This window comes from Heliangelus exortis, chromosome 18 (assembly GCF_036169615.1).
Source record: "Heliangelus exortis chromosome 18, bHelExo1.hap1, whole genome shotgun sequence".
NCBI lineage: Eukaryota > Metazoa > Chordata > Aves > Apodiformes > Trochilidae > Heliangelus > Heliangelus exortis.
The window spans coordinates 5,227,438-5,249,623 of NC_092439.1; the positions used below are offsets into that span (position 1 = coordinate 5,227,438).

The following is a 22,186-nucleotide window of genomic DNA, read 5'->3' on the forward strand; positions in this document are numbered from 1 at the left end:
CATCCCTAGGTGGCAGTAGCTGCTCAGATTTTGAGATAGGGAGAGCTGCTCATCTCAAATTTAGCAACCAGTGTTTCTCTCATCTTCCTAGAATTGCCTTTCCTAATTTGAAATGTGACCCCCTCCCCCATTTCTTCATAATTTATAGTAGTCTGAAGCTGACTCACAAAGATTTCTGCATTTCCCTAACCGAGTACACGAGAAAAGAAATGAACTGCCAAAGTATTGAGGTAATTTATAGCGTAAAGCATTGAGAGCTTCCAGTCGATCAAAGGACTCAGGGAAACAAACATAAGAACAATCATGCCTTCTGTTCTGTACAAATGCCACGTCCAGAAATAACTGTCCTAATTAACTGCTTTCAAAAAATGACTTCTCTGAAAGATACAATATTCTGACCAAGGAGAGTATACAACTGCCACAGACTCATGGCAGCTGTCACCAGGGCACGAAAATTCACTAAATGAAGTTTCCCTTTGCTTCCACTGCTTGTCCATGGTACTCATCTTCAGACAGCTGTAGCCATTTGTGATGCCTAAATTATGCTGTAATGGGATGTTCTGTTACCACTAGTATCAGTATTACTAAAGGATTACAATCACATCAAATCAGCATCATCCCAGCCAACCCTCAATTCACATTTATAAAGTGCAGAAATTGTGCCTGAGTTAAGGTTGGCTTTTTTTTGGTGAGACTGTTTCCTATTCAGTGAAGTCCAGAGCATCTTCAATACTTCAGACTGTTCCATGTTGACCATTACTGTTGGGTGTAGCAGCTGAACTCCATCCTATTATAGCTGCCTGATAAGCAGGTTCTGAATGTTGAAGAGGAGCCTGATCCTACAGATCACCTACACTTCATGTATGTGACTGCTTGTCCTGTTCTGCAAACAGTGCTGTTCATTTGAGTGCTCTGAGCCCCTAATTGTGAGCAACCTGGCCAATATAAGATGACATCAGAGGACACTCACTGTAGTAACTGGCTACCTCATTCACTCATGCATGGATTTCCAAAATCAAAGCATTTTATACTTCTGTTATTGTATAGTCCAGTGTTTCCAATCCAAGCAGCATAAGGCTTTACACTGATAACTCAAGCTTAAGGCACCATGGCAGAGTTGTCAGTATCCACTGCACAGCAAAACCTGTTATTTATTGTTTGTATCACAAGAGCCCTGAGGAGTCCTTGTCAGGTACCAGGAACAGAAGACAGGCAAGACAACCTCTGCTCCAAACAATTTAAACTTAAAGATCAGATTGAATAATAGGCATGAAGAAGATTTGTGAACAGCCAGTGGGAACAGGTTACCAACCCCATCCCAGCTGGCGCATCAGTTTGCTCAGTACACACCTGTACAGCTTCCTAAAAGCACCCCAGGGAATAAAAGAGTTGTTACACACAGCACCTTCTTAGCTGGAACTGGAGACAGCAAGTTATTGAGTTACTTCGTTTCAGCAATACACAAAAATAGCTTAGCTTTGGTGCTTTTAAAAGCTTCCCTTTAACAGGTGTTCACAGCTAAGCATTAGAGAATGCCAGTGTTATGATCTGATCTAAGAAATGATTGAGAGTTTCCTAATTAAGCAGTGTTTTAGCTATTTAGGAGGAACAAAGTGCTCACAACATATGCTTGAAAACAGGTCAAGACAAGTTAGAAATTAACCTATTAAAAGCATATATCCTCTTCTAGAGGAGCCTCCACCGATTCACACAATGCCAAATGTGAGGTTTTTAGTGTAGGCACAGGGTACATTCTTATTTCAGTCTTTTATTAAAACAAGGAGAGCAGATATGGGAAACACTTTTTTAATAGGACCACACTTACTACACAACTATTTCAGCAGAGTTAATTGTTTCTGATTTTCAGGCAGGCTTTCCCACAGAAAGCAGGAGAGGGTCTCCTACTCAAGAGTTTCTTGGGACTTGTGCCCTGACAAAGAACAATTACCTGAGCCTGACAAACAGCTTCTTCTCTTCTCCTTACTTTAGCAGGCACTGCAAGGGCTTTTAACTGCTGCCACTTTCAGCTCAGCACCGTCACTGTACGAAAAGCTCTTAAGCAAAAGCACAGATCCTTATTTGCCACTATGTTCTTTCACATTTTACTGAGTCTTCAAAATCCTTTGCATCCGTGCAACTGCATTTCGTAGTATTCCAGCACGCTGTAGTACTCCTGTAGCACTACACTACAAACATAATGCCTTCGTGGTTAAGGCACGCTACGTGAAATTAAATTTTTTTTTTTTTTTTTTTTTTTTTTTTTTAGCCTTACTCCCTCCAAGATAAAAGTCCTTTCCCATTTTCCTCCGCTGTTACATCTGGATTATTGAGATAAAATGTTCTTGATCCTTCTGACCCGGTTTACCCTGATTTCACAGCCATGTAATGACAGGATCTCCCCTGCAGCTCCAGAAAGCAGAGAGCACTGGTGACACGAACAGAAGGCACGCTACTTACAAATGGGTTTTCCCAGCTGAGGTTCAGTGGAGCTGAACATTAAGTGATAGTACTACAGCAGAAAATTGTTGAGTTACAGAGCCCTGTAGAAAGGCTCCTGTATCTACTAAATACCAAAACAGCTTCCAGCTCCTTCAAGGCATTTTAAAGTTGAACTTGAGCTGTTGCTTTTGGCCTGAGATTCAGGTGAGGGACAGCCCTCCATCCTGCTGCTCCCAGAGCAGGTAGATCACTGTTTGCCTTCTCCCCTTCCCTCACCACGGGTTTGTTAACACAGCCAGTGCCCTGCCACTCTGCACACAGGGAGCTGTAGCATCCCCCTGACAGCTGCTGCCTCCTCTCACATGGAAAACTGTGGGATTTGCAACCCTGATAGAACTGAGAGCACCCCCTGTGCTTGTGTCCGTCCATCCTTAGATTACTCTGGGCCATCGCTGGGGTCACGTTTTCACCTGAGTGCTCACAGGCAGCACTCCTGCTCCATCAGCAGAGCCATGGATTTCCACCCAAAACACACGAGGAGCAGGACAACATGATGAGCTTCTCACCCGAGGCAGCTGACCACACACAAGAACAACCCCTTCACTTCTGCTCCCCAACAGCCACTCAGCCAAACTTAGTGAAGCAAAAGCTGCTCCTGTCCAGGAGCAGGCAGCTCATTGCCTGGCACTTGTACTTAGAATACAACCAAGGAAATTCATTTTATGTACTTATCACACCATGAATTAAAGATTACAGAACTATTTGCTTAAGAAAAATGTATCACCAGGATAGATTCTTTGCATTCATTAGAACTGTGTTACTAGAAACATAAATAAGTAATGACTATTGATCTCCCGATAGCCATAACCTCAGAACAGCAAACTACAATAAACTGAAAGGAAAAGTACATATTTTAACCATAATGTACAAACCAGGGTACCAATAGCACCTCTTAATCAAGCAAAGCAACCATGGCCCACATTTTTAGCACCTTACGCTTTTTATCATATAAAAGACCAAAAAAACCCAACATGAAGTAGCATAGCAAAAGGCTCCCTATTTATTCATTAAACGTTTGCCAACCAAATTTACCGTCTAACGCCAACTCCTTCCCGGCTGGAGTATGTTTTCCACACCAATATGCAATCCAACTCAATAGGTTTTAAGGACCAGCAGTCCCAATCTCTCCCCTCTCCTCCTCCCCGCGCCCCGACGGGCACAGACCCGACCGAACGCGGCTCTCTCCCCACGACCCTCGGCGGGAGAGGCAGCGGACAAAGTCCCCCGTGGCACGGGGCTCTCGGTGAGGGGCTCCGGCATGCTCCACATTCCAGCGACGGCCGCGCTTCAACAAGTGCATCGCTCCCCTCCCTGACGGTTCGGCAGCGTCGGGGCCGCTCCCGGACGTTCTCCTCCCTCCCCGCCCACCGCTCCTCTCCACGGCCGCCGCTTCCCCGCATGCCGGGGGTGCCCGCCCGCTCCACACCGAGACCCCCGCTCGCCCCAGCCCCCGGGGCCGCCAAGGGAAGGAAGGGACCGGGACCGAGGTTGGGGCCGCCGCTCCGCCGCGCTCCCGCCGCCAGAGGGCACCGCCCGCCGCCCAAGGGGCTCCCGCCGCGCCCCGCGCCGCCACGCCGGCAGCGAGCCCCGCGTCCGGCCCCGCCGCCGTCGGGGAAGCGCCGCTGGCTCCCACCGGCCGCCCGGCCCCGCGATCCCCCTTCAAGGAGAGCGCTCCTGCCTCCGCCGGCCTCAACAAAAGCCCCGCTGGGTCGCCCGCCCCGCCGGGTACCGACAGGTGCGGGAACAAAGAGGAGCGGGGCTGCCCCGGCCCCCCCCTGCCCCGCCGCCGCCGCCCTTCCCGTTCCCTAGACGCCTCGCACCGACTCTCGTCCGCCCAACCCTGCAGCCGCCCCGGCCCTTCAAGTTACCCGGTGGGGCGCCGCGTACCTCGTCGTCCACACAAAGCCTGTCCGGGTCCCCTCCGGGAAGTCACATCCTCTCCCGGGCGCCCAGTCCCACCGGCCGCCTCCCGCCGCCCCGGCAACACAGGCGGCGGCTCAAGTGTCTCATCAAAGCTTTATGAGGGGCGGGAGGGCAGCGGAGCCGGATCCCCCACCCCCGCCGCCCAACGGGAGCCTCCCGGCCCGGCCCCGCCACCTCCCCCGCGGAGCGGCTTCGCGCCCCGCCCGGGATCCTTCGGCTAGCGGCTGCGGGCAGGCACCGCGCTGCCCCGCTTAAAGCCTCCGCACCGCCTCCCCGGCCCCGCCACCACCCCTGCCCCGCCCGCCCGGCCCGGCCCCCGCTCCCCCGGCGCCCCGCGAACGGCGGGCAGGGCGCGGAGGGGCCGGACCGGGTGGGGAGCGGCTTGGTGGTGGTGGTGGTGGTGGTGGTGGTGGTGGTGGTGGTTTGAAGGGGGTGGGGGGACCGGTCCGCCCGCGGCGGGATATTGGTTTACTCCGGCGGGTATTAAGCAAGCCCGATCCATTTAAATATCGCTCCCACACTGACCTCTCCGTAGTTTGCCTATTAAGAATGCAATCAAGATAATAACAGGCATTGCTTATTAATGAGAGCCCCAGGTAACGTTACACCGGTGACTTTCTAGAGGCGCGTAGCGGCCGCGGGTTCTCAATCCAAGCGGTCCGGAGGCAGCTCTGCCCCGCCGGGGACCGGGATCGGGACCGACACCGACAACCGGAGCCGCCCGGCTTGACAGCACCCGCCGGCGACGTCCGGGGCGGTCGCGGTCCCCGCGTGGTCTCGGGCGAACCGCTCCGCTCGGCTCTGCCCCGCTGCCCGCCGGGTGACTTTGCCTTCCCTCCTGTCAAAAATCTTGTCTTGCCTTTTCCCCCTTCTGCCTGTGCGGCACATAGAGTAAATTATTGATAGTGGAAATTGCATGGTGGAGGCAATAATGGCATCCCCTGATTGAGTGGCTCCATTTGATCTTGGTAAAGACAGAGAGATGGCACCATCCCCCGGCAGGCCACCGTGCCTTGTGCCATGTCCCACGGCAGCGTGGGAGAGGCACCTGCTTTGTCCCAGCCTGGCACAGAGTGTCATGGACTCGCCTCTCCTGTCCCCTCACTGGTATAATTGGAGGCAGTTAATTTTCAGAATGCCATCTCTCTTGTGAATCTGTTAAAAGGAACATCTTTCCACACCTTACAGCTGGACCGCCATCTAATTGCAATTAAGACCAAAGGCCCATTCGCTTCAAAGAGCTCACGGACATTTGCTTATTCTAGAAGTGTGTGCAACTCATTGCTGCCTTCAGACATCCTGATTGCCCCTGTGCTTTTGCTATGAAACACCTGCATTTATTAGATCAGTAAAGTAATAAAATATCCCAGGCGTTTGAAATTTGAGTACACTTAAGGCCTTCCATATAAAACGGCTTTTAATATATATTAAAGGAGCCGATCCTAGTGGTTAATATCCTTTGCTTTGCTTAAAGCTTAAAGAAGCTTTAAGAACTTCTTTAGCAATCATGTTCAAGTACAACGTTACCAACCTTCCTGCACTTGGGGGTTTGGTTTTGTGTGTTTGAACTAAACTAGTCACTGATCTGGGAAGACAGTTCCACTTTCTTTGTCCCAGTCAAAATCTACCCAATTTATAAGAAAGGGGGTGGTTTTTCAAAGCCCTTGCTAACAGCCTGGGAAAGAGAAATCACACCCAGCTCTTGCTATATGATAGGTAGCTCCTAATGAAGGTGGCCAACTCCTGCTCAGCTATTTCTGTAATAATCGAATTCTGCCATAAGGAATACATCAGCTATTTATTTTCTCACTCTATATACCAGAGTAGCCTTCTATCTCTCAGCAATACTGCCAGGTGGGTGCTTGAGTGCAATCTCAAACACTGGGACCACAACTGGAACTTGCTAAATTAATGTGTGCATTTTATTTTACTGTGTTGAACTTCTCTCCAGGACACCACTCAGCTTTCCAGGTACAACTGAATTAGTGTGGGTGCCTGATTTCACAAAGGCAGCATGTTTTCAGCACACTTTCAATATTTTGTCTTCATAAGACAACGCCTACAAATATTTGGATGTTCTACCAATCAAGCTTCACAGCAGCAGCAAAGGCTACTTTAATTAGCTGTAATGTACACCTTATTCCTGGAGCAAAGGCTCTTCTGGTGTGCTAGACATGCAGATGAGCAGCAGCCAGTCTCATGCTTTAGAGGCACTGACTGAGGCATCTGCTGGCTTGTACTCAGGAGTGAAGGAGAAGTCACATGATCTGAAAAAGTCTGCTTGCAGTCAGAACAAGTTTTTTAATTTTGTAAAGGAAGTGTCTTAGGGACTGCCTGACAAGTCCTCGCCCAGTGCCATGTGCTTTGAGCTCAGCCCTGCTGAGAACGTGAGACCCATCAGTTCCAGGCAATCAGGGGCTGAAATACCCATTTTGCTCTTCTAGAAAAATGCTTTTTTTTTTTCCTTTTATAGAGTATTTCCTGGGGAAGAGGTGTGGTCAGAGAGCTGCTGGTATAATCAGCCCTTTGGGAATTATTAGGAGCCAGCGCTTGATTACTGGAAAAATGAAAAAGTGGTATAAATAATGATCTGATAATGATTTTTAATGCACATACAAGTTGGGCTCCTTATTTTTCAATCAGGCCCTGACTTCAAGTAGAATTTTGTATGAATGAGCACTACAAGGTTGGGCCCACAAGGTGCTTGCTTGTGAAGCAACCCAGAGTCATCACATGGAGACATTGCCCTGGTCAGAGCTCAACTCCTTTGGCCACATGAGGTACTGTAAGCTTAGAGGTATTCATACCTCTGGAGGTGCACATACCCTCACCTTTGAAATTTGTGGGCTAGGTAGGACTCAATGATCAGATGTCCCATCATTTCCCATGGATTCCCAGGTGATACCCACCTAGCAGCATTCAGCTAGAAACCAAGGATCTTTTTTCCTGTACCTAACCAGTTAAAATTCTTCTTTGCATACACAAATTACACTTCAGCCTTTTCCATATGGCAACAGGGAAGGAGTAAGAAAGAGGATGACTTTTCAATCAACATAATGTTGATTTATCCCTGCAGCAATATCAGATTGCTTGAAGGGGGGTAAGACCATTGCTTTTTGCTGAATTCAATTTAAACTCTAGCCCAGGCACTAATGATGCTGTGGATACTATAAAGAATAAAGCAGAAGCATGCACATCTGGTTTCTGTCTCAGTGGAGGTTATACATTATAGTGATTGATGTACAAGATCCAAATTTACTGATAAACTAATTATATGATAAAGTAGTTTGTGAGGCTCTTAAATTCCCCTATTGCAATTGTAAGAGAACCAATAAAAGAAGTCAATATTGGAAAAGAGTAACATTCTTTAAAGGCCCATAGTTACTCAGTACCTAATTGGTGATTCTGTCTCTCCCCACAATTGTATCTTTATACTCCCCATTTTATTCCTGTAGTATCTCAACCTGGTTTTGAATGAGAAAAAGGTCAAAAGGCTACAATTTGACTGCCTCTCAGTCAGTTGCCAGGAAATATAAACTAATCCTGATTACACAAATGAGAATGCTGTTGATGTACTCAGGTTTTGACACTAGAGTATTTTTTCTATTAATAATTTTTAATTGGCTGAGGCCAGTTCTTAACTCACTACAAGCATTTTATGTTTAATTATGTTTATTCATGTTTCCTAGTTACCTATCTTTGCTATTTTTTTCACATTAAATGGCTGGAAAGTTCATGGAAATAAACTTTTCCAACTCAAGCAATGCTAAAAATTGCAAAGGATTTTAAAGATGATTGGAGGCTGCAGACACCTCACATCTGTCAGAAGATGACTGGGCTGTGATGCCACTGTGATGATTCAGCAATCACAGCACACAGAGTGGAGCCACTGATGCTCCACACAAGTGTCAGTGGGGCTATAAAACCCTCAGCACCTTTGAGGACTGAACCCAAATTCAGCTCAGCTACATAAAGTCATTGCCAGGCTGTGACTGAGTGAGATGAAGAGGTGGGTGGTGAATGCTTCTCCAGCACACCCGTTGCACCCAGGGTCAGCCAGACTGTGGACATGGCCTCTTCTGGATGTCAGTGTTCATCTTAATGCCCTGGGGTTGGTGCCACTTGGGTCTTAACAGCCTTAAGGTTTACCTTATGTCCAGCCTGCAAAGAGCTGCTGTGGTTCTGGTCTGCCAGTAGCTTGCTGGGTGGCCAGACTATATCCTGTGCCTTAAATAGCACAGGGTACTTGCTCTTAATATCAAGCATAATTTTGCCTTCAGTGAACAATGTCTGCCAAGAGGCCTTTTGGCCTCATTTTAGCAGGGCAAGTATTTTATGGAGCAGCAAGACGGGAATACAAACCCAAAGATCTTTCATTAGACATAGTTTGTAGGCTGATGTGTACAGGATAAAGCAATCAGACCTACCCTCTCAATCACAGGCACCGAAACCACAACATTTTTGCTGAAGAAAATATCACCTAATAGCTCAGAATTGTCACCCTGCAGCTATGGCAAAAGTTAATCTAAAACTCCAACAAACAATTAAAATAATTAGTCTCTTCTCATGTTGCTATAGCTATGCCAGCTTTCCATCACACTGGGGGGATCTGTACCCTGGATCTTGTCCCATGCCTTCTAGTTAGGGATTTCAGCCCAATTCATAGGCAAGAAATTGCTTCTATACCAGAGCTCTGATAGCTGCAGATTAGTCTTTTACAAACAAGGATATGCAGGTGTCTATTATGTATAAATTTATTAAGCTGCTCATGAACATACTTGTTTGGTGAGCACACCCCTTATTTTCTCCCTGCCACTACTCATTTAGTTGTCTCTGCTGGCATCAATTGTCACAGAAATACAACCCGAGCCATACGTGACAATTACCACATACATCAAGTGATGAACACACCCCTGAAGCCTTCTCCTCTCTGGTCTGAACAAACCCAATTCCCTGAGCCTTTCCTCATAGCCAAGGTGCTCCATACCTCTGATCATTTTTGTGGTCCTCCTCTGGATGCACTCCCACACTTCTGTATCTTTTCTGAGCTGAGGACTCCACAGTACAGAGTTACAGGGTTTGGCCTTGGCTGGTGCAAGGCAAGGTTTGGCAGCCTCCCCGAGCTGCCTCCCCACATTTCTAGATTTTCCTTTTGGGGTTTTGCAGAAACCCCATGCACTGCTCAGACAGCAGGACTCCTAAACCAGGCATCAAATCCTGCTGAGGGCTGAGGGTAGCTGGGAGGGTAATTCACCCTTTGTCCTGACCAAACCTGGGAATTAATCTCCAGTATCTCTGCCTTACTGCTGTCGTTTTGGAGGCACTAAACACCCGGCACTTTAGCAAAGAGCAAAGTATCTGGGTTGAGCCTGAGAGTATCCAGTGTACCGGGTGTCTGGCGTATGGTCCCCGACCCTGCCCTGCTCATCCCTGACCTCCTCCCTAACATCCCCACCATAGCTCCAGCACAGGAGACAGAAAAGAAGGTATGAAATAACAAAACAAAACAAAACAAAAAGAAGAAAAAGAAAAATCAGGCTCCGAGTGAGTCCCCGATATGGGAAGGGAAAAGAAAATCCCCTCTCCCCCAAAGAGGTTGAGTGTGATTCCTCGGGACGGGGGAAACCTGAGCCAAGTGCAGAGAGATTAGATGGCTGGAGATGCACTCCTGTGATGAATCCAGCCATTGGAGCTCTATGATTAAAGAAGATCAGAAAACTGTTGGTGCACTTGTGGGTGAAAGGTGTAGGGATTGACTCATCTCTCCTTTCCTCTAAGTATTCACTGGGCTTCAATTAGATGCCATACAGTGGATTATTTTTAAAATTTAAAGGGATCAGATTCCAGGGGTTAAATAAACTTAGCCAGGCACCTTGTCTGAGCTGGTGGTAGGTGTGTGCCTGACCAAATCCTTCTCAGTGCTTAACTGTGGAGAGCATATTTTGGATATGTCCTAAAACTAAGCAAGCCCCCCAAGCCCCAGGTTCTCAACCCTGCAAGTTCTCCGTTGTAGTTTATTTCTATTTAAGCAACAAAAATCTCCTCTGACATCAAGCTCAAGCACTCCACTTGCCAGGTGCTATTGCCCAGAGGGTGATGGGTGATAAGAGATCTAAATCAAAGAGGCAGGGAGGGGAGATGGAGGATGGGTGCTCAGGACTGGGGGGGCAAGAGCTGTGCTGGGGTACCCACCACCATGGGGCCCTGCTCTGGCCTGGAGCTGGCAGGAAGGATCCTCCCAGGGTGCGTGGAAATCCTTGGGAATGAAAAGCATGTGTAAACATTAGATAGTTCTTCTAGCTCTCCTGCCCTGTGCTACTTTCATAGTAAGGCATCTTATGCTGGGCTTAGATAACTGTCTTCTTCCTCCCAAAGAGGTTAAGGTGCTTTGGCTCCGTCCCTCTTTAAAGCACAGCCACATCAATATTTTTAATGAGCTGATGTGTTTAAAGAGGAATTCAAGATTATTTTTTTTAATAGGGTATCGAGCTGTTTTACCTAGGAAGCAACTCCAGAGTTCAAAACATTTTCCACGTTAACCACCTAAAGCATTAAAGAAAGAAGTATCTGAGGAACAGTAGATACTTTTGTTAATTGCAGAGTAAAATTATCAGGGCAGCAATAAAAATTAAATAGAGTCCTCAAAATGAAACCCAGACCACATTACGTTCTCCTCCTCCAGTTACTGTGACTTGTGGCTCAAGAAACAAGTACTGGATTAGTTGCATTAAAGCCCAAATTTCCCTTGACTAACACGTTTCATTTGTTTGCCATCTTTTCTGTTTATTGAACACTTGGGATTGTTAATCTTCCAGTAATTTAATGACTGGAACCACGTTGTGTATAAACATTACTACATTCCACTTTGGAGATTAATAGGCAGCCATGTGTCAGTCCAGCAGTTTTCACTTGTCTGGTTAAAAGGGATGCTCTGTTTATCTGCAGCAGAGGAATGCCTGGTGCTGTGTGAGCATTGACTGGGGCAAAAGAGCCAAGAATTGGGCCACCATCAGGTTATGTACTTGCCCATTCCTTGGGGTGTGTAAATGCACAGCAAAAGATGCCACCAAAACGGGTGCCAGCTCTGCTCCTGCTTTCTTCTACTATAAAACCCAGCCCAAGGGAGCAGGGTGTGCATAGGGGCTTCATTTCCCTGCATTGGGCAGATGAAATGATTTAATAGACTTGCAGTGCAGAATTGCTTTAGAAAGTAATTAGTATGGGTTAGGTTGTATTTGCAGTACTCCTATTAAAATATTTTCTTCCTCACAAGTACAGGATGGGAGTAATTGGATGCACAGCCAGTTCTCTCTCTGCAGCACGTGGTGTGCCCAGACTCTCATTTATAGATGCAGAATGATAGGAACGAGAGACAGGGCGGATGTATGGCTACTTGGGAATTCAAAAATCCTGAAATATTGATTCAGAAAATCAATAAAATGTTAAAGATATTTTAAAATAACTTTCCTCAAGTTCTACACCATTTCTCAAATGGGGAAACATATTGATTTCTCTGTCCCAGGAAGAAGCCATCCTGTGCACGGGTGGGTTGGATCTGAAGAGGCTGGAGGTGGGACAGGAGCATCCAGCAGTGGGGACACCAAAAAACCCCATGCAACATGATCAGCATGCAGGAGGAAAGGAACCACACACATCCAATCTGTGTTCCTGGGGTGCAGCAGCTTCCACCATCCACCATCTCCCAAATGGGCTGACCCCCAGGGCCCTAGCCCTGGCTTCTCTCCTATCTTTTCCTTCCACCTGACGTGCCCAGAGCCCCTCTATTTTTAGAGCTGAATTTAACTCAAAGTCTACCCAAGTAAAATCCACCTCTGGCGAGACATTTAGTGGGGCCTTTCCTTGCTGGTTCAGGAATCATGCCATGGGAGTATAAATTTGTAAACAACATTATCTACATTTATTTCCTGGACACTGTTTGTTTTTCATCTGGTTGATACAGCTGAAATGGAAATGCTTACAAGGGATTGGTGGTTTTAAACACCTCTTTCTATTTCATCAGTTAGCCTGTTTAATCTGCTATAATTTATTGCAACCCACAGTTGTATTATATGGCCTTATAGTGCCTTTACTTATTTGAATATAAACAGCAATGAAGTCAACAGGAATGCAGAGTATATAAACCAAAAGTGAGCTGAATGCCAGATTTTAAGCAAGGACTCTGCAGAAAGGCATTTAAACCATTCTTTTAGACTTTTGTTACATTTCTGTTTGATGCTTTACCCTGCTACCTGCTCCAAGCAGAATCCCTTTCCCTTCCAGGCATGTATAGCTTTTTCCCTTTTGGTTTCTTAATTTGGGTTAGATCCCATAATATAAAAAATATACTCTGAAATTGCACCTAGAGCACACTGACGAGGCCTAAAGAACTCTTCTGTGATGGGAATTAAGATCAAAAAGGATGTGGAATTTAAATATTCAACATTTTTTCTTGGATATGAAACAGAAAAATTGTTTTGATGCAGAAGTCATTGCGACAGAATATGTTACTTAGATTCTGGGACCATATTAGGGTAAAATGGCTTTTTAGATAGGAATTACACTGAGAGAAACTCCTTCATATGGAAATTATGACATTTTGTCTATTGCTTCTTTCTAGAAATGTTTAAAAGATCTGTAAAAATATTCCTTTACGAAGCTGTATCAAGATAAAAGGGAGTAAATAAGAATCAGTATAATTTGGAGGGTTATTTCTGATTAGTTTCTTAATTTAGATCCTGCTAACTGCCAGAAAATTGCACCAGCTCAACTCAGAGAGTTGGGGAAGCGTAACTGATAACATAGTTTATTTTGCAGTTTGGGGTTTGCTGTGCTTTTGTCAGGCCTGCGCCCTCACAGTAAATTAACACTGCATTAATTACATGTACTGATGGGATTAGAGCCTCAGGAAAAAAGGCTGAGCACATAGAGCACACCAGGCACCTGCCTCATTTCTCCCTCCAGAGACCCCTCCATGGGGCTCCTTTCTTCATGCCACTCAACCCACCTCCTCTTTCATGGGTTCTCCATATTCCCCACCCTTTCCTCATGACTGCTCAGATCAGGGGCTCTGCACCCTATGAACCACCTTCTCTCACAGTCCCCCATCCCTCTTATCCCCATTTCTTGGGATACAGGAAAAGCTCCTGGCTCGTTACCACTTGCAGGGCTGCAGCGAGGGCGAGCAGGGGGACATTGCTGTTCAGAGGATTATTAATGTGCACCCACAATTAGCTCCATCAGGCAATTCTCAGCTTTGTGCCAAGGGCTGATCACATGCAGGGAATCTCACATGTTACCCCATCCTGCAAGCTTCACTGGAAGCCCAAACAGAGAGAGACAAAAAGACAAACTGATCCGAATGAGACTTAGCTCCATGGCTGCATCACCTCCAGGATGTCCTGGGGAGCTGTAGTCTCCATTTCTGAGAGGGAGCTGGCATAATGAACATCATCATCATCATCATCATCACCATGTTTACAGCCCTGGCAGAGGCAAATGGGAAAGTTCTGCTACTAATCAGAGCCCCAGGCAGCTGCTACACACCAGCAGCAGCTGGTGAAATGGCCTCTGGTGGTAGGAGGACAGTCAGGACATTGCCCTATTGCTCTTGGAGAGGCTGACTTGCCAGGGAATGGCACAGATCCTGAAAGAAAACAATTTGGAAAGGTCCATCATCTTTGGCTTTTCTCCTGGCCTGAAATGTATGCCTTTCATTAGGCCGAATTTTCTCCCTGCTTTGTCTCAAAAATCCCTATGGATAAATGAGTCTGATATTCTGGCCATTTCAAATTAAATTTCTAGTTGTGCCTTAAAAAGAGCTTAGCCTTTCCCTTAAGTTTGGGAGTCAGAATTTTGTTTGGGGAATGCTTCAGGAAATATTTGATGGGAAAACAGATATTAAAAATAGCTCCTTGGTGCCAAAGGCAGTAGACGGGGGATTAAGAGCCCCTCTGAAGCCAGATAGGTTTGGGTCTTTGAAAGAGTTGGGAAAAAAAAAAGAAAAAAGGAGGCAGGAAAAGCAGTGGGTATCCTGAGCTATGACCACGGTTGGGCAGCTGATGACTGAGTCTAGGTGAAGGATTTAGGAAGAGGAAAACAACAGGTGGTGGGCGGAAAAAGCAGGAGAATCAGATCTGCCTGGGGAATAGGTGGTGGATAGAGTGACCGAGTGCTGATGTAAGAGCAAACACCACAGAGAAAGGGAAGAATCAGCTGAATCTCTGATTAAACTCTTACCCAGGCCTTTGTGAAAGCCTTACTCACAATAACACAAACACTAAGGAAAAGCCCTAGACTTGAAGTGCTTTTTCCCTCAGAAGAGGACTAGAGCAAAACATGCACCAGATCTTTAGTCATGTCACTTAAAAATGTGTCCAAATACCATGATGAATGATGAGTGTGCTGAAAGGACTTAGAATAACTAAGTCAATAAACCAAATTTGGGACATAAGAGAGATTCATATGGGAAATACTGTGAGATTTGCTCCTTGTGTGGATGACTCTATAACCAGTTGATACATTTTTTTTTTTAATTTTTTTTTTTTTACTTTTTCTCTGATGCAATGAATTGTCAGCAATAGAGTAAAGGGTATCACAGTTCAGGCTACTGCAAGTGATGTACAGAAGCCAAAGACATCTAACATGTATCATCATCCACTGGAAATTTCCAAACCCAGAATTTAGCCCCCCCTTAAAAATACCTAGGAGCTGGTTTTTGGTTTTTTGTTCTTTATTTTTTTTCCCCTGGCAAATCCTATTCTATCAGGTATCTGTTTACAAAATTCAGCAAACATACCCTCTCAGATGGTTTTATAAACTTTTGGCAGCTGTAAATGCACATGTATTTGACAGACCTAATTACATCTCTAAGCAGCTTCAGTCTCTTGCCCCCTCCTCATGACTCTCCCTGCATCCCATTCTCAGTAGAGTTGGTCAGGTTTCAAAAGGTATTTGCTGTGAGAAATCAGCTGCCTTTTCCCCCCTCCTTTTTCTTTTGCTAACCACCTGTTTCCCTGAAATCCATTTTCTTTTCATGATATAGCTTGCTTGAATCTGAATATTTTATCAAACATCATTGGGAGAATTTTGATGATAGTTTTAGAGGGAAATAATGAAAGCCACTTTGAGCACTCTAAAAGAATATAGAACTGAGCTTGTGTTGAAAAAAAATAAAAAAAAGAAAGATAATATTGAAATGTCAAATACTTTCACAACACTGTCTACCTTGTCAACATGTGGCCTTTTCTGGTCCCTCAGGGAAAACCTGAAGAGAAGCTGTGATAAATACAGAGTGATCACCAGGTCACCACACAACCTTCTTCCATTGCTATTGCTTTAAGGAGTGAAGGGTGTACAAGAATAAATAAACCTGAATGCAGGATCAGGTCTGAAGTCAATACTTTGACATTTCCATAGCTGTACAAGTTTAGTGCCTCCAATATTAGAATAAAACACTGCAAGAGAGAGTATGTTAAGCTATACTTTTAGGTCTTATCTTAAGCATGAGCAGTCCCCACCTAGAGATCCTCCATGACTGACCATTCACAAGTGTTTCTTACAACAAAATTCTGCTTATGAAGAAGCTTGAATGCTTTGTTGGTTTTCAAAATATATGGAAATTTTTTCACCTGTGTGCTCAGAGGGGAGTGTGGTAACACCTCTGTAATACTGATTAACCAATAGAGACAAAAGAACTGGGAAGATCTGCCATACAACACAGAGGCTGTGCAGGAACCAGACTTTACACTCTGTGGGTTAATAATAGAAGCAGCCAAGGAACCAATCTCACTGCTCTTCCCTCCATGCTGTCTTGAAAGAGGATGGATGACCATGCTTATAAATCAACCACCTGGACACTGCCCGTGTTCTACTCCAGCCAAACAGATGAGTGAAGGGTTAATCCTGAAGCCTTCCCACTGCCAGGGTCCCTTCCTTCTCAACTTTAAAAAAAAAAAAACCTGCTTCAGCTTCTATTTTACCATTTGTTATCATAATGGAGTCTAGTCAGAAGCCTGTGGCCCCATAAACTTTAGACATAATTTTAACTATGTCAGCTTTAAAAAGTCACTATCTGCCTCATCAAAGGGCAATCATGTCCAATGTGGGTGTCTGTGCCAATTGTGTTTTGAACTGCAGCAATAATCCAACCAAACTACTCAAAGAGCTTCTCTACACCCACATTTCTTAATTATCATCATGAGACTGAGGTAGCAGAGACCAGATCTATAATGTTTTTTGGATGTCAAGATGCCCACACACCTTCTGTAATTCTTGTGCTACCAGCCCCCTTTCATATTGTTTTTATCTGGTCCATCTAATTACCTGTTACCATAACTGTTTACTGCACGATTCCCAAATCCCACAAAGGCTTGTCAGGAGAAAGGGGCTCTGTTTAAGAAAAAAGAATCAACTTTTTTTGATGGACCTCCTTGGCTGAACAACCCTATAAGCATTTTAGTAGACGATAAAACCCTCCACATCCCTTGCAGAAATGAATCATTATTTTTTTACAACCAGGTGAGACCTTGGGATTTAAAAATCTCTGCATACATTGCATCCATAAACAATGTGGATTTTTTTTTTTTTTTTTGAGATTTGGGGTCTACTGTCCATTTGGAGAATAAATGAGTTCATTATTTTCGCATGTGCTACAGTCAATAAGGCTCTGAAATGGAAAAGTAGTGAAAATGTTATGACTTAATGAACATGTTGCGTAATCATTCTTGCCAAATGTCAAAATAAATTGGAGGCCAGAGTGTACAGTTTACGCCTGTTAAATTGGGGTTTTGTGTGCTATTTTGGGAAGTAAAAAAAAAAAAACACAAAAAACAACAAACCAACAAAAACAGGCAGACAGAGCAGACCACTAAGAGGTAGAGGGCAGAGAAAGTATCCACTTGGCTACTCATAGCAAGACCTTAGTCCATTAGAGTCCCACCACTAATATTCCCCACGGGAGACCATACAACAGCCTGGGACTGTGGGGAAACCATTTACCGACAGCAGAGTTGGCTCCACAGCAAATGCCCTGGCCCTGAAGCTCTCCACGAGTGAAGAAGGAGCAGGAGCCAACCTCCCACAGCCCAGCTTACGCCACAGACTGGACCCAGCTAATCCCTGACTCCTCAGGGAGGAGCTCCAGGGGTGAGAATCACTCACATCCATTAGCAGCTTCCAAAGACATTTTTCATTGGACTAGGAGAATTTGGGCTCTGCCACAAAGTTCAAATGACATCAGGAAGAAAATGACTGGAGCCAGGATTTGCTCTTGCTGGTGGCTGTTGTGAAAAGTCTGTTCACTTCTACAGGTATCCCACCCAATCCAGTGTTGGTGTTCAGGTACTTTGCCTATCTTATATAAAGAGTTTTTTGTTTGCCCAAGTGATGAGTGTCTTGAAAGCTCTGGGCTTGGGAATATCTACAGAGCTGAGGACCCGATCCTTTGAGCACTGTAGCACATCATGGATGTTTCCCCTCTGAGATTGCCTCAGAAAAGGCAATCGGTTAGGACTAAGCAATGAGTAAAATTACTCACATACCTACATGACTAGGAAAATAGGTCCCTCAAGCTGCATGCTCAAAAGGAGATCAAAGCCATATTGTTCTTTTGCAGTTAAGAGTTTGACTTACGTTTTTCCCCATTGAGTATGAAGAGTTCTGAGAGGCCACAGGCACCTGCTCCTTACTCCACCTCTACTTCTAGTAATGGGAATGCCACGAAGGTGCCTGCATTTCTTGTTGCTGGCATGAAATGCATGGATACACGTATGTGGCTTCCATTTATTTTGTTTCACGACACAGGGAAGGGGGAAAAATCCTTTTCATACACCTACATCTATCACATAACAACTAAGAATAGAAGCAATATTGAGACAGATGGAAATGCTAACGGTGACAGCTCACAAGCACGAATCACACATTTGTGAAATAATGAAATGGGTGGGCAGTTGTTATGTGAACTCCATGTCAGTCGGTATGTTTTCCTGGCTATAATTTTGCAAGAGTATGTCTCAGAGATATTTTCAGTTAATGGGAGAAGTCAGTGCCCTGCCCTGCCCTGCACCTTGCTGGTGTGTGGGTGTAGGGATTCACTGAAGTTGGCAAGTGCTTTGCACGCAAAATTGCTCATCACACACCTGGGGCACTGCAGGATGTCCCTGCCAGGGCATTTTACTGTTCCTAATGATGTGGCGAGAGAGACACAGATAGGAGGTGGAAAAATCCTTGGAAACCCAAACATAAGAAACATGGGATACCCACATTTCCTTCCAACTCCTACTTCCAGGCACACAAGCATTACTTTATTGCATCTGCTCCTATCCTGTGATCCCTTCTACTGGCTGGATTTGCTGACCACAGAGAAAAATGAGGGTTACAAAACCAGACCCATGCTTCTCAGTTTGTTCTTTCTAGTTCTTCATGCCCCAAAAGCCTCCATTTTAAGGACCACCTTGACAAGCTTGTTTTTGCTAGCCCCAGTTTCTTAGCCCAAATCTAATGTTAGCTCAAAAGGGAGGGAGCTGTGAAAGTGTCTATCCATATGTATTTTACCTTGTGCTACCTGTCTCTTTCCCAGGTCTAGGGAAAGAGACAGTTTTCAACAACTTGAGAGGTACTGTTTCTTACAGATGCTGTTTACAGCACTTGACATGACTATTTTTTGCTAGAGGAATGAACTAGATCTCCCAAAATCTTACGGATGCTCTCATTGTTTGCGTATCTGATTAAAAAAGTTCTAGCAGCCTCATTTTTGAGTACTCAGCGGTGATTTACTACAGTGAATCATAGTGAGCCTTACAGCTCTGAGGAAAATTTGTCCCTTAGGATTCATCCACCTTTCCAGAATTTCTCATGGGGGGGCAGTCATATGTCACTGTATTTAGGAAGCGACGTATGGTTACTAAATGGCAGCCAGTCTACATTTTCTTGGGGCATTTCTGAGAGCTCAACAATATCAGTGTGATAAAGAAATGAAATAAAGGACTTGCTGTGTGAAGGCAAGTGTGTGCATCCATCCACCTCAGATTACTGAAATGCTAGACATAATCCTCCAGCATACATGCCTCTGAATGGTGGCCCCTAAGAATAAATAGTGAGAACTATCAGACTATTTGAAGTAGGAAATCACTGAACAATGCTGAAGATCAAGCAGTTATCCAAATGGAGAGATGCTGAGAATGACAAATTTGGAGAGACACCTACGTCAAACACCACATTAAAAGAAACAGCTCATGCTGGACACATACACCTGGCAGCCACCAAACCACAGAAGACTCACTGTCAGGTAAAATACAACCAAAACTATATAAAAAAGGAGAAAGAACAACTGCCATGTCAAAACTTTGAAGGATGAAAAGGTATTTGAAGAAGATTGGACATTTTACAGTATCATAACCATAAGAGATGAAAGGTGGTGACGAACCACCACCAAAGCAGTGACAGCTCTTGGAGAAATAGTAGGTACTAAAATCAATAAAGCTACTTGCAGATTAAGGTATGAGTCACTGTGAGCGAATGTAACCAAATATGGCCCAGTGTCATTTGTTAGCACCTGTCCATCCTATGCATCTCTGCAGAGAACTATTAGCATTCAAGACAAACATGGCAACAGAGACAAAAAGGGAAAACAAGGGGTTTTTGAGAGCTGGTAAGAAAGTAGTGGGTTTAAAATTAAAATATATGCAGATACACAAAATTATCCATGGAGTGGAAAACTCACATAAATAGAAGCTCCTTGGCAACCTCCTGTATAACAGAACCATTTATTTTGGGAAGAAGATGGGTTATAGTAGGGCTCATCACCACTAGATCACAGTTTGATGTATTCAAATACTACCCCTGCCTCCTGACCTTTTCCTAAGTGAAAAAAAGGAGAGAGGGCATTTAATTATGAATTTAATGAAACTGCAAAAGTGGTGCATTGAGTTTTATCCAGCCTGTCGATGATGGATGCTTTTGAGACTCATGAAAGTCTAGTTTCTCACTGCCTTAGAGCTCCTGAGCAATGCCTCTCATCACACCCAAGCAGGCACCCCCAGCAAACGCAAGTTCTCCAAGTGGAAATGGAAAAATACACGGCGGGATCCCGCCTGGCCACTTCCCCGGGCTCCAAGCCAGCATCACGGCCAGGCCCGGGGGTTGGGGGGGCGACAGGGAACCCAGGCCCCGTTTAGCGCATCTCCAGGAGAGGAGAACGGGTGTTTTCCTTTAGAGATGGAAAAAAAAAAAAAAAAAAAAAAAAAAAAAGAAAAAAAAAAAAGAAAAGCCCACAGAAATAGATACTAACGCAGAAGAGCCGCCAGGTGACCGACTTTCGCGGGAGCTCCGCGGAGGTGCTCCCCCCCCGGTGCCGTCCTGCAGCACCTCCATTTTGGCTCTGCGTGCCGGTGCCCAGCCCCGGTGCTGCCAGCGGCACCGTCCGGAGGCTGTTGGCGATGGGCCTCTCCCGGGGAGGGACGGAGGGAGCGGGAGAGGGACGGTACCCCCGCTCCCCTCACCTCCTATCCCCACAGGACGGTGCCCCCGGGGGGAGGCGGTCGCCGTAGCAACGATGCTGGGGGCGGTGGGACCCACACACACACACACACATACCGGCGGGGGGAGCCCGGCCCGGTCTGGCCCGGGAGCGCAGTGCTCCGCCCGACTGCGCGGCGGGGATGCCGCCCCCTCCCCCGCGGCGGTGCCAGCCCCCCGCCTGCCGGGGGGTTTCCCTCCTCGGCGGCGCTACGTGCGAGCCGGAGCGGGAGCCCGGCGGGAGGCGGGGGCGGCGGAGCCGCGGGATCCTCCTTCCTTCCTTCCTTCCTTCCATCCATCCCTCCCTCCCTCTCTCCTTTTATCCATCCATCCCTCTCGCCCGCTCCCTCCCTCCCCAGCGGTGCCCGGCGCCGCAGCGGGGCCGTCCGCGGGGCGCCGCCGGCTCTGCCGCAGGGAGGGCCTGTGGGGCGGGGGGCACCGGAGCCCCCAGGCTCGGCTGGCGGTCCCTCGGCTCCCCTGAGGTGGGGTACAGGGCTGGCTCCCGGCGGACGGGATCCCCCCGGGAGGAGAGGCGCACGCTGGCTGGAGCGGGGCGGAGGAGGCAGTGCGGCTCCGTGCGGACCCTCCTCCGCGGGAGAACCCCCCTCCCCGGTAGCGTGGGTAGGGGGGGATCAGTGCAGAGACTCCGTGCAGAGCCGGAGACCCCCGGAGCTTCTCTACCTGCGAGCACCGCTGCTACCGCCGCTGCTCCGCCAAACTGCTGACTTTCCAGAGCTTATTTTTAGCCCGGAGACTAAATATTATTAGCTACATTTCTACGTAGGAAGAATCGGAAGGAGGAAGGGGGGGAGGCACTAGAGAGGAGGGAGATGAGCAGAAAGCTTATCCGAATGATCTCCAGGTGGGGGGGCTGCGTTTGGGTTTCAGGGTTGTCAAACACCTCCCCCCCCTCCTCCCTTTTAATTATAGCAAAGTAGATGCGGATATTGGATCATCAGCAATACATGCACGGCTCTCCCGTTCAGTCGTAGGTTCGTACACAGAGGGGCCATCAGTGATCCCTCAAACTGGGGACCAGCTCATCTCCATGTAGGTAAAGACCAGCTGCGTCTCTTTATCTATGTAAGATCAGTTGTGCAGAGTGCCAGCTAGAGCTCAGCTGCATCTCTTTAGCTATGCAAAATCAACTTGCATCCTTAGCTAAGGAAAAAAAAAAAAACAAACAAAAAACAACCGTCGCATCTGCTTATCTAGGTAAAGATCACTTGCATCTCTGCCCAAAGCATGCACA

At 46.4% G+C, this 22,186-nt stretch overlaps 1 protein-coding gene across 4 annotated transcripts in view; it reads right to left on the reverse strand.

Annotated features, from left to right (window-relative positions):
* Window positions 1–22,186, reverse strand: part of BDNF (brain derived neurotrophic factor) — a 38,566-nt gene that overhangs the window by 14,778 nt on the left and 1,602 nt on the right. Inside the window, exon 1 of one of the 4 annotated variants that reach the window (XM_071761991.1) lies at window positions 4,387–4,651. The exons of 2 other annotated variants lie outside the window; for them this stretch is intronic. The gene's annotated coding sequence lies outside the window, so the exon portion shown is untranslated. Of the gene's footprint in view, window positions 1–4,367; window positions 4,652–22,186 lie in introns of those variants that run through there. One more of the 4 variants, XM_071761993.1, reaches the window with a different exon arrangement.